The 12,439-nt window shown below is 45.8% G+C and overlaps 1 long non-coding RNA gene across 2 annotated transcripts in view; it reads left to right on the top strand.

Annotated features, from left to right (window-relative positions):
• Positions 1 to 2,107: 2,107 nt before the first annotated feature.
• LOC132814124 (uncharacterized) overlaps positions 2,108 to 12,439 on the top strand; it is a 45,411-nt gene continuing 35,079 nt past the window's right edge. Inside the window, exons 1-3 of one of the 2 annotated variants that reach the window (XR_009644319.1) lie at positions 2,108 to 2,211; positions 7,246 to 7,352; positions 9,764 to 9,853. This is a non-coding gene — a long non-coding RNA (uncharacterized LOC132814124). The remainder of the gene's footprint in view (positions 2,212 to 7,245; positions 7,353 to 9,763; positions 9,854 to 12,439) is intronic. The other variant, XR_009644318.1, reaches the window with a different exon arrangement.

Here is a 12,439-nt window from a genome sequence, read left to right as displayed (position 1 = left end):
AGGGGGATTACAGAGACAGGGGGGTGGTGAAGCCGGAGGGGGATTACAGAGACAGGGAGGGTGGTGAAGCCGGAGGGGATTACAGAGACAGGGAGGGTGTGAAGCCGGAGGGGATTACAGAGAAGGGAGAGTGGTGAGCCGGAGGGGGATTACAGAGACAGGGAGGGTGGTGAAGCCGGGGGGATTACAGAGACAGGGAGGGTGGTGAAGCCGGAGGGGGATTACAGAGACAGGGAGGTGGTGGGGCCAGAGGGGGATTGTTGTCCAAACATCACTGTGGTGTACATGGACTGCAGCATTTCAGGAGGCGGTTAACCACCACTTTCTCCAAGACAAGTAAAGGTGGCCAATAAATACTGGTCTGGGCAGCAAAGGCACCCCCCAGTGAATAAAACCAAGCAGTGACCTCTCTGAGCTGACTTGCTGTGAAGTTAAAAACCTCTCTGGAAATGGAGTGGGCAGAGAAGAGAAACAGTGACATTTCACAGCTGCCTCAGAGAGACCTCACCCTTGGAAGTACTCAGAGCCAGGGATCAGCTCAGTGAGTTTCAGTCTCTTCAAACATCAATCTTAGTCGGTTTTATTTTATTAAATCTACAATATGAGTCAGGTGAGGATTTCTTTTTATGTCTTACGGTCTCTTGATTAAGTTTAAGATATAAAAAACGTAAGCATTAAGTATTCTCGGCAGTATTTTTCGAGCAGTAAGACTGTGCCTTTGCCTTGGTCTGTAGGTTGTTAAGGCAGAGGAGTAGAGTGGCGTGCTGTCCTGTCGGGTGTGGAAGATTAGGGAGAGTTTCAATGATCCTGATGATTATGTCTGCAGGAAGTGTGATTGCAAATCATATTGGATCGCATGGATTGGTGGAGGAGTGATTAAAGGCAGTGAGGAATTGACAGGAGCCCGGGAGTGTGATAGGCGGCAGTCTCAGGATACTGCAGATACAGTCAGGTAGGTGGGTTACCTCCAGAAAAGCTAGGAGGGGTAGGTAGGTACTGCAGGAGTCTTCTGTGGCTATCCCCATCTCCGACAAGTGTACTGTTTGGAAAATGTAGGTGGTAATAGACTTTCAGGGGAAAGTAGCACTGACAGCCAAGTTACTGGTACTGAGACTGGCTTCTAACATAATGTGAGGTATATCCAGTTCCACACGATCGATGGTGATAGGGGACTCTCTAGTCAGGGGCACAGTCTGCCGTTTCTGCAGCTGACAGTGAGAGATCAGAATGGGGTGGTGCTGCCCTGGTGCCAGTGTCAAGGATGTCTCTCAGAGGGAGCAGAATATTCTCAAAGGGAAAATAACCAGTGGGAGGACATTGTACATTGGTACCAATGACATAGGAAGGGAAAGCATGGGGTCCTGACGAGCAGGGAGATTTGCTAGTGCCACTCGGGAGGCATTAAACCAGTGAGGGAGTCGGGGGTAATCCTAAAGAGATAGTGAGAAAAGAGGTGAGTCTGAGGCTGGTACTGTTCACCAGATCAGACTGTCAAGGCAGGCAAGAGCAAGCTACAGAATGAGGTGGGACGGACCAGTTACACTGCATTTATTTCAGTGCAAGAGACCTGACAGGTCAGGCAGGTGGGCTCAGGGTATGGTTTTGAACATGCACTGGGATATTACAGCAATTACAGAGGCAGCACTCAGGATGGATAGGACTAGCAGCTTAATGTTCCAGGGTATAGATGCTATAGCAAGGGGGCAACAGAGCAGGGGGAGAGGTGTTTTTGATTAGGGATAACATTATGGCTGGGCTTCGGAGGATATTCCTGGGAGTACCTCCAGGCAAGTTATTTGGGTGGTACTGAGAAATAAGAAAGGGATGACCATCTTACTGGGATTGTATTATAGACTCTCTCCCAATAGTCAGCGGGGAATTGAGACACAATTTTACCAGCAGACCTCAGTTATCTGTAAAAATATAGTTGCAATGATAAGGGGTTTTAACTTTACCAACATAGCCTCGGAGTGCTGTAGTGTTAAGGGCTTGGATGGAAAGGTATTTGTTCAGTGTGTACGAGAACATTTCAGATTCAGTTTGTAGGATGTACCTACTAGAGAAGGAACAAAACCTGACCTGTTTCCTTTATTCATTCACAGGATGAGGCTGTCACTGGCTCGGCCAGCATTTATTGCTGCGTTTACCCAGAGGGCAGTTAAGAGTCAACCACGTTGCTATAGGTCTGGAGTCCCATGCAGACCAGACCAGGTAAGGATGGCATTTTCCTTCCCTAAAGGTCATGAGTGAACCACATGGGTTTTTTCAACAATTGACAATGGATTCCTTGTCGTCACTAGATTATTTTTTCCAGATATTTATTGAATTCACTTTCCAAAATCTGCCGTGATGGGATTCAAACCCAGGTCCCCAGAACGTTATCTGGGTCTCTGGATTAACTGTCTAGTGATAATTTCACTCCATCATCACTGCCTCTTAGGAAATGAGGCAGGGTGAGTGACTGAGTTATCAGTGGGGCAGCACATCAGCACCAAAGATCCCACAGTATTGTGGCTCAGTGGTTAGCGCTGCTTCCTCAGCAACAGAGACGTGAGTTTGATACCAGCCTCAGGCAACTGTCTGTGTTGGAGTTGGCACATTCTCCCCAGTGTTTGTGAGGGTTTCCTTCGGATATTCAAATTTACTCCTACAGTCCAAAGATGTGTAGGTTAGTTGGATGAACCATGTTAAATTTCCCATAGTGTCCAGATGCAGTATATGAGGTTTTGGGATGTGCAGGCAAATCTCTGCCTGATGTGAAAAGATCGTTTTGAGGTCCTGGACAGAGCTCAGTGAGGTGTGGCTGAACGTTTTACATTTCCCGTGGTGGTAAGGGAAGGTCAAAGGTGTGGAGCATGTGTTGGTGGGAGGGTGTGGACCTAACAAGGGAGGTGCAGAGGGAATGGTCTCTGTGGAACGCAGATAGCGGTGGGGAGGGAAATATGTCTATGGTGGGGTCTGACTTTAGGTAGCAGAAATAAGAGGTTAATGCGCTGTATCTGGAGATTAGTGGGGTGGAAGATGAAGACCGCAGGGCTGTATTCTTTATTGTGGCTGGAGGGGTGGGGTAAAGGTGGAGGTGCGGGAAGTGGAGGGTATGTGTTGGAGGGCATTGTTGATCAAGTCGGAGGAAAGTTACGGTCCTTGAAGTAGGCCTTTCTGGGATGTCCTGGAATAGAATCCAAAGAGATTAAACAAATATATCACAGACAAAAGATTAACTGGACCAGAGAATAGGACCGCTTAAAGGTCAACAAGGCTGTCTATGGAATCACAGAGGGTGTGAAATATATGCAAATATTTCACGTCATTTTTACTGGAGAAGTATATGGAAGCTCGAGAGTTTGGAGAAATAAACAGTGATAACTTGAAAAGTGTCCATGTTACAGAGGAGGTGGGACTGGATGTCTTATATCGCATCAAGGTGGATAAAGCCATGGAACCTGATCAGGTGTATCCTGGAACTTTCTGGAAATCTAGGGAAGTGATTGTTGGGCCTCTCCTGTGATATTTGTATCGTTGATAGTGACAGGTGAGGTGCCATTATTTTAAAAAAGGTGGTAAGGAGAGGCCATGGAACAAGAGAACAGTGAGCCTGAAGTCAGGCAGGCAAGTTGTTCGAAGGGATTCTGAGGGACAGGATATCCATCTATTTGGAAAGGTAAGGAATGATCAGGGAGAGTCACTGTGGCTTTGTACGTACACAATTGTGTTTCACTAACTTGAGTGAGTGTTTTGAAGTGACAAAGAAAATTGATTAAGCCAGGCGGTGAATGTTGTTTATATGGACATTCAACAAGGTTCCACAAAGCAGACTGGTTAGCAGGGTTAGATCACATGGAATGCAGGGAGAGCAAGCCATTACAAAACTACCTTGAATGTAGGAGACAGAGGATGATGATGGAGGGTTGCTTTGCGGACTGGAGGCCTGTGAGCAGCAGTGTGCTGCAGGGATGGATATTGGGCCCTTAAATAAATGACTTGGATGTGAATATATGAGATATGGTCAGTAGGTTTACAGAAGACACCAAAATTGGAGGTGTAGTGGACAGTGAAGAAGGTTAGTTCAGAATACAACAGGATCTTGATCAGATGGGCCATTGGAGCAAGGAATTGCAGACTGAGTTCAAATTAGATAAATGTGAGCTGTTATATTTTGGAAAGGCAAATCAGGGCAGGACTTATGCACTTAATGGTAAAGTCCTGGGGAACATTGCTGAACAATGGGATCTTGGAGTGCAGGTTCATAGTTCCCTGAAAGTAGAGTCACAGGTAGGCAGGGGAGTGAATGCAGCATTTGGTACGCTCCCCGTTATTGGTCAATGCATTGAATGCAGCTGTTGTGATGTCATATTGTGGCTGGACAGGGCACTGATGAAGGCCCTTCTGGAATTCTGTTTTCAGTTCCAATCTCCCTGTTCTTGGAATAATGTTGAGAAACTTGAAAGGGTTCAGAAAACATTTGCAAGGACTTTCCTGGGGTTGGACGATTTGAGCTATTGGGAAAGGCTGAATAGGCTGGGACTATTTTCCCTGGAGATTTGGAGGCTGAGAGGTGATCTTATAAAGTCATGAAGGGCATGGATAAGGTGAGCAGTCAGGGACTTTTTCCCAAGTTCGGTGGCTCCAGAACGAGAGGGTACAGGCTTAAGGTGAGAGGGAAAAGATTTAAAGGGGATTTAAGGGGCATCGTGTTCATGTTGAGGGCATTGCAAGTATGGAATGAGCTGCCAGAGGAAGGGGTGGAGGCTAGTACAATTGCAGCATTTAAAAGGCGTCTGACTGGGTACTTGAAGAGGGAGGTTTTAGAGGGATAAGGGTGAACCGCTGGCAAATGGGACTCCATTAACGCTCTCCGTTAATGGTCAATGCATTGAATACAGAAGCTGGGACGTCATATTGTGGCTGGACAGGACGTTGATTAAGCCACTTCTGGAATTCTGTTTTCAGTTTGAATTTCCCTGTTCTGGGAAGGATGTTGTGAAATTTGAAAAGGTTTGGACAAGATTTACAAAAACGTTACCAGGATTGGAGGATTTGGGCTACATGGAGGGGCTGAATAGGCTGGGGCTATTTTCTCTGGAGAGTCAAAGACTGAGAGGTGACTTCATTGAGATTTATAAAATCACGAGGCGCGTGGATAAGGTGAGCAGCTGGCATCCTTTTTCCTCAGGTTAGGTGGGTCCAAAACTAGAGCACATGGGTTTAAGTTGAGAGGGCAAAGATTTAAAAGGGATCGAACTGGCAACAGTTTCAAGCTGAGTGTGGTGTGTGTATGGGAGGGGCTACCAGATGAAGTAGTGGAGGCTGATAAAATCACAACATTTAAAAGGCTTCCAATTGGGTACATGAATAGGAAGGGTTTTGATGGATACAGGCCAATAGATGGTAAATGGGAATTCATTAGTTTAGGATTCCTTGTTGGCACAGACGAATTGGACCGGAGGTCTGTTTCTTTGATCTTAATAAATTAAGATGCATTCCTCTCTTTTGTGCAGAGCTAGCTGAAGCACAGATAATTATCCTTGGAGCTGAGAAGGTGAAGCAGTGATTTTGACCTGGTGCCGATTTTGTTCCAAGGTCTTGAATTTGCAAAGAGAGAGAGGAATTGTTAACCCTGTCACAATTTTTAGTAACTACTTTCAAGTAATTGGCAAATAATACAAGGTGAAAATGTGAACACTATTTTACTCAGTAAGTTCTGAGCATCTGGAACAGTCTGAACGACACAGATTCAGCAGGTATTTTGAAACAGACTTGGAATTTTACTTTTTAAGGAAAGATTTGGGGGTAGTTGGGACAGATTTGCACCATCTCCAGAGGGAGAGAGGACAGCTCCAATGGGCTGAATAGCCCCCAGCCCCTGTGCTCTGTGATACTGCCCCATTCACTGTGAATGATGAAGCTCATCCCAGAGCAGAGAGAGGGAGGAGCTCACCTCTCAATCGGCGCCGGCTTGATTAACGGCAGCTCCAGACCAATAGGAGGAGAGTCTGTGTGGTCCTGCAGCCAATGGGAGTGAATGAGGGGTGTGGCCAGCAAGACGACACCTGTCCATGAGCTGTGCAGGTGCAGTGTCACTGGGTGGGGGTGGGAGAGACAGCAGGGACTGGGACAGAGGCTGTTGGACCTGAATTACAAACTCCCGGTAAATTAAAACCAAAAGAACTGCAGATGCTGTAAATCAGAAACAACAACCAGGAGGTCTGGAGAAGCTCAGCAGGTCTGGCAGCATCTGTGACGAGAAATCAGAGTTAACGTTTCAGATCCGGTGTCCCTTCCACAGAACAGATGTTACTGAGAAAAAAAAGTCCGTTTATGTGCAGAAGATAGTGTGGGGGGAAGATAAAAGGAGTAAAGGATAGGTGGGATAGAGTGAGAAGAACGGTTGGATAAAGGATAACGATCTGACTGGGGGAGGGTGACTAGCTGTTAATGGAGACTGTTAGTGGCTAACCATAGGTAGTGTGTAATGGCAGGCTGTGAGAACAAGGCCTGTGTGTGGGGTAGGGGGCTACGACATGAGGTTGTTAACCTGTGGTTAGCCACTAACTGTCTCCATTGTAAGCTGTTGCCCACCTATATCACTGCACGATTGGAGCTGCTGAGGACACAAACCTTTGGAATATCCTCCCTAACCCCTCTGTCCGCCTTAAAGATGTATCTAAAAATCGTTCTCTTTAATCAACGTTTCCATCATCGTGAAGCATTTTAGGAGATTTGTCAATGTGAAAGGCTCCATACAATGCAGGTAGTTGTTATTGTCTGACATCAGGAGAAACAGGGATGAGCCCTCTCTCTCTCTCTCTATACCTGATGAACAGCAGCAAAAACAGGAAGCACTGAGCATGCTCCAGCCCACAATGGGCCTCGGATTATTGATGTCAGCGCAGGACCAATAAGAGTCGGGGGAACGAGGCTGGAGGACCAGGATGTGCCAGTTGGTCCTTCAACCAATCGGAGTGAATGAGGGGCGGGACAATACTCAACCACGTGATAAACTTCACTGACAGCACAGTGTATTGTGGCCAAGGCATTGGAAATGTGTGAAGGTGCAGGGCAGGGGAAAGGAAAGACATAGACCAGAAAGAGAAGGAAATTTTCATGGTATGGGATGAGAGGTTTTACAGAACTTAGTGCACATTGTGAATCACAAATTTGAAAATCCCAAATTCTGCACCATTTTCCCCCCTCATAATGCATTTTGCACTCCCTGAAATAGCAACTGTGTTTCTCCCTCCACAGATCCCAGTGATCAGTGCCAAAGCCCCATTGCCTGTGGAGAGGGTGATGTTTGATTTCCCTGTCCAGCTGCAATTCATGTGGTGAAGGTGCTCCCACAATGTGGTTGGGTAAGTGCTGTTATAGATTATACACTCAGCAATATTGAAGAGTTGACAATGTATGTGCAAATCAGCAGCAGTTTGTTTTTTTTAATCATGTTTATAATTTCACAGAAATACTATTGAAAAATTCTGGCATAAGGCCACAGATTGAGATACTAGGTCAAGTGATCAAAAGCATTGCCAAATGAGCAGGTTTTCGAGAACACCTTAAAAGAGGAAAGCAGGTCTGAGAGGGTTAGGGTGGGAATTCCAGACAGTGTTGCCTTGGCAACAGTAGAACAGCCAGACAGGTGAAGCAATGAATAAACACAAATGAGTTGTCAAGGTCTTGCAGGGTGTGTGGTGCAGGGAGACAGGGATGTTCACAGGGTGAGAATTTTAAATTGTTGGCTGTAAATAGGAGCCTTTCGATGGATCAACTAGTTTTGGTACAAGTGAGCACTTGGGCAGGAGGGTTTAAGATACTCTTGAGATTACATGTAAGTTGAATGTGGGAGGCTGGCCAAGAGTGTTTGGATAATTAAGTCTGGAGATAAATACTCGTCCATCCCTGCATTCAGTAAATGAGCTGAGACTAGGGTGGAGTTGGGTGATGTCACCAATGAAGAAAGTGTGTTTTTGGAGTTGGGCTCTTCCTCCACATCACCCCCACCTCCCTCCCCTCACCAAATCACAGGTATTGTTCCTTGTTCTGTCTGTCTGTCTTTTCTGGTTATGTCCTTCTCTCCCATTCTGCTACGAAGTAATATTTTGACCTCACCGTTGTTGGAAAAACCTACTCCATCCCCACTCTCCCATTCCTTTCTAAATTCCTTGTATGTGGTGTCCCTCAAGGATCGATTCTTGGTCCCTCCTGTTTCTCACCCACATACTGTCAGGAGGTGACATCGTCCAAAAGCACCGTCTGAGGGTTCACATGTACACTGACAATGCCTAGCTCTCCCTCCCCATCATCCCTCTCCATTACTCAGTTATCAAACTGCTCATCACACTCCCACTACGCGATTGGCTGCAATTTCCTGCAACGGAACATTGAAATGGTTAAACCCATTGCCTTCAGTTGCTATTACAAATTCCTTTCCCTTACTGCTGAGCCCCTCCCTCTCCCTGGGAACTGTCTGAGGCAGAACTACACTCTTCACAATATTGCTCTCATATCTGTAACCCCAAGGTGACCTTCTGATCAGGTATCTACACAATCACAAACACCAGGAATTCCAATCTCTAAAACGTTGCTTCCCCCCCCCTTCACCCCAGCTCCATTGCTACTGAAACCCCTGACCCGTGTTGATGTTGCCTTAAACTTGACGAATCTAAAACAGAACCCTTGATTCCGTGACTATCCGAGTATCTGATTCCAGATCCCTCATGATGGGAAACATCCTCTCAGTATTTACCCTGTCAAACTCCTTAAGAATCCTGCATGTTACAATGAGATCACCTCTCATTCTTCCCAAATCCAGTGAGTAGAGTCCCAACATTTTCAGCCTTTTCTTAAAAGATAATCCCTACAAGCCAGGGATCATCCCAGTTAATCTTTTCTGAAATGCCTCGGATGAAATTATGTATTCCCTTAAATAAAGGGACCAAAACTTCTGTCATTACTCCAGATGTGGTCTCACTCGCACTTTGTAAAGTTACTCTCAGGTATATACTCCAAACACTTACACTGAAAACTCCTTGTAATAAGAAACAACGTTCCATTCCCCATCCTGATTCCCTGTTGTAACTGTGTTTCCTACGCAATTACCCCTGGTCCCTTTGTGGTGCAGCTTTCGACAGTTTCCACCATTTACATAGCACTCTGTTCTTTTATTATCTCCTCCAAAATGAGCAACTTCACAATTTCCCAAATTATGCTCCATTTGCTAACTTGTTGCCCACTTCTCCAATGAATCCCTCTCTGTAAACTGTTTATAATCCTTTTGGAACTTTACCGTTCTGCCTTTTCTCAGAGATTTCCCCGCTCATTCTTCTAAACATTTCCTGGGAGCACTGGGCAGTGGGAAGCAGTTGTTACCTTTTCAGAGAGACTCTTTGGAATGACTGGGAGGAGCTTGCTGCTCATGGGTCAGAATGGAGACAACTTGCCCATCGAGCTGCATGAGCCTTTCACCCCCCCCTGTCTAATTGATGAGGCACAGCGGTAGCACGGAAGGAAAGAAAAGGAAGCACATCCTGCTCTCCACATCGCACTGACTCTTGAAACATTGTGTCCCATGTGTCAAAGATCTGCCCTGTTCAGTCACATGAAGACCCAGTGTGGAAACTCTCAGAAACCCATACAGATTTCCCCCTGAACTAACTGCTGACCCCCACAAGGAGTAAAGTGTCCAGTCATCCTGGGCCAGGAGGAGGGGGTGGTGAGAGTTTCTTAAATGAACTGACAGTGACAGTTTTATAAACGTGTATTACAGGTGGACATTCAGATGGTAATCTCAGTAATTGTAACGCCAAACTGTGACAAAATTACTCAATTCATCAGGAGCTGGATATTCACATTGTGTGTGAGTATTGTATTCCAGCTCATTCCCATTTGCTGCATAAATGTCCTCTTTTGAATCACCCCACACTCTCAGTAGATCTCCCCCAAGTCTTCAATATGTGTCCTGTAATCCTTTTCTGATGAACTCATGAGTGTAAGGTGGATTATTCTAAATCTGTAAACCCCTCTGTCACAGGGCACCCGCAATTTCCTCTGCTACAAGGAGAACAATCTGTTTCCCCAAACCCCTGATTCCCCAATGTCTGTTTGCTCCCTATAAGGCACACATCAGGATTGTGTTGGAACATTCTCCACTTGCCTGCATCAGTGCAGACACCAACAATATTAAAGTGAACATCCTCCAGGACAAAGCACTGTGCCTGAGTGGTGTCCCATCCACCACCTTCAGCGTTCCCTCTCCCCATCCCCAGGGTACAGTGGCATCACTGTGTAAAAGGTAGTCAGCATTGTCTGACCAGACCATAGGGCTGCTCTCTCATTAGGGAGAAATGTCTGGTGGTGGGTTTAACCTGAAGGTTACCACAGCCCAGGCAAGGGGAGAGGTTGAGAACAAGAGTCCATCTATTGTAGATGGATATTCTTGATATGTATTAACAACACCCATGTCTCTGCAACTAAAATCCCCCATTCCTTGTACCATCCTGGTAAATCTCCTATGCCCCCTCTCAGGGACCCTGCCATCCTTCCCAATGTGTGGGTGATCTCTGGTTTGCACAGACCCAGCTGCTCTGTGTTCCTGTGGGTGATGTCATCATCGAGCAACAGTTGCATTGAACCTCACTGTCTGTAAGGGTGGGAGACACAGACATCCCGGTAGCATTTGAGATGTATTTAGTGTGCACTTGCAATGCCATGATAGATGAGACTTTTCCACAATTATTGGAAAATAGATGAGGACAGGTAGGTGGTAGTTTTCTTTGTCACAGACCCGATGTACTACCAGAGCCTTTTTCTGTTCTGTAGACCGCTAAGATGTTTATTATAGGAATATGACAAGCTCCATTGGACTTCAGGTCAGAAAGGGTGATACTAGAGTAGATGACAGATGATTGGCCGATGTTTTGGGAGGAAAAGGAGATTGAGAGGTTTAAGGAAGAATTCAGAAGCTCAGCACAGAATCGGAAAGGGCCGTCATCAAGTGAGAAATAAACATTGGGAATCCTGAAGGCTGGAAATAAAAAAGGCACATATAGCAGAGCTTTGAGAGACTGGAGGGGATTAGAGATAGGGAGAGTAATGAAGCTGGAGGAGATGAAAGTTGGAGAGGATTCTGAGGATTGAGGATGTTACAGAGATAGAGATATTTCTGATAGACTTTTTTGAGTTTTGAGGCTGGAGAGGAATTATCGAGATAAGGAAGAGTTGTAAGACTGGATGAGGTGGCATTGACGGAGAGTTCCGAGCATAGAGGAATTTACAGAGATAACGAGCGATAGAGTCAGAACGTTATACAGCACTGACACACACCCTGTGTTCCAACCAGTCCGTGTCAACCATAAATTCGAACTGAACTAATCGCATCTACCTCCACTTAGTCCAAATCCATCCAAGCATTCCCTATCGATATACAGGTCCAAATGCTTTTTCCTCTTAGAATCCCATTCCCCTACCGTTTTACTCTACATTTACCCCTTACTAATTCACTAAACCCAATCATCCCTGAACACTATGGGCCATTGAGGACTGCCAGTTCACCTACCCTGTACATCTGCGGCTTGTGGGAAGAAACGGGAGCACCTGGAGGAACTCACGCTGACACGGGGAAGCATATCCAAACTCCGCATGGACAGCCACCCAATGCAGGAATTGAACCTGTGTCCCTGGCAGCAGTGCTAACCATTGAGCCACTGTGCCACCCTTAAATTGTAATTGTATTCACAGCTACCACGTCCTCTGCTAGTTTATTCCACATGTGAATCACTCTCTGTACAAAAACAAAAAGTAAAATCCGGAACGTCTTTTTAGGGTCTTCCTTTTCTCACCCACTCTTGAATCGCGCCCCCTCCTGGAAAGGGCACCTGCTGTTCACATTACCTATACTCTTCAGGATTTTATAAACCTCCAATAAGGTCACCCCTCAGCCTCCTACACCCCAGTGAAAGAGGTCCCAGCCTACCTAGCCTCTCCTTATAACCGAAAGCATCCATTCCCATCAACATCCTGGTAAATCTCTTCTGAACCCGCTCCGACTTAATAACATCTGTCCTATAACAGCACAACCTGAACTGAGCACAGTATTCCAGAAGAGGCCTCACCAACATCCTGTACAACCTCAATGTAATGTCCCAACTCCTATACTCAAAGGTGTGAGCAATGAAGGCAAGTGTGCTATACATCTTCTGAACAACCCTGTCTACATGTGACATAAACTGCAAAGATCTGAACCCCGAGGTCTCTTTGTTCTATATCACTATGCAAGGCCCGACTTTTAATCAGTGTAAGTCCTGCCCTTTTATCAAGATGAAATATTTGGCATTTATTCCAATCCAGAACATCCTTCTAGTATAAAGGCAATAGAAGTATACTTAAGAGGAAAATCAGTAAGGCAAAAAGGGGACAGGACACAGTTTTGGCGAATAGGGTAAGG

The sequence above is a fragment of the Hemiscyllium ocellatum genome, unplaced genomic scaffold (assembly GCF_020745735.1).
Source record: "Hemiscyllium ocellatum isolate sHemOce1 unplaced genomic scaffold, sHemOce1.pat.X.cur. scaffold_690_pat_ctg1, whole genome shotgun sequence".
Classification (NCBI taxonomy): domain Eukaryota; kingdom Metazoa; phylum Chordata; class Chondrichthyes; order Orectolobiformes; family Hemiscylliidae; genus Hemiscyllium; species Hemiscyllium ocellatum.
Note: the sequence above shows the minus strand (reverse complement) of the source record. Positions and strands in the feature narration are given on the sequence as shown.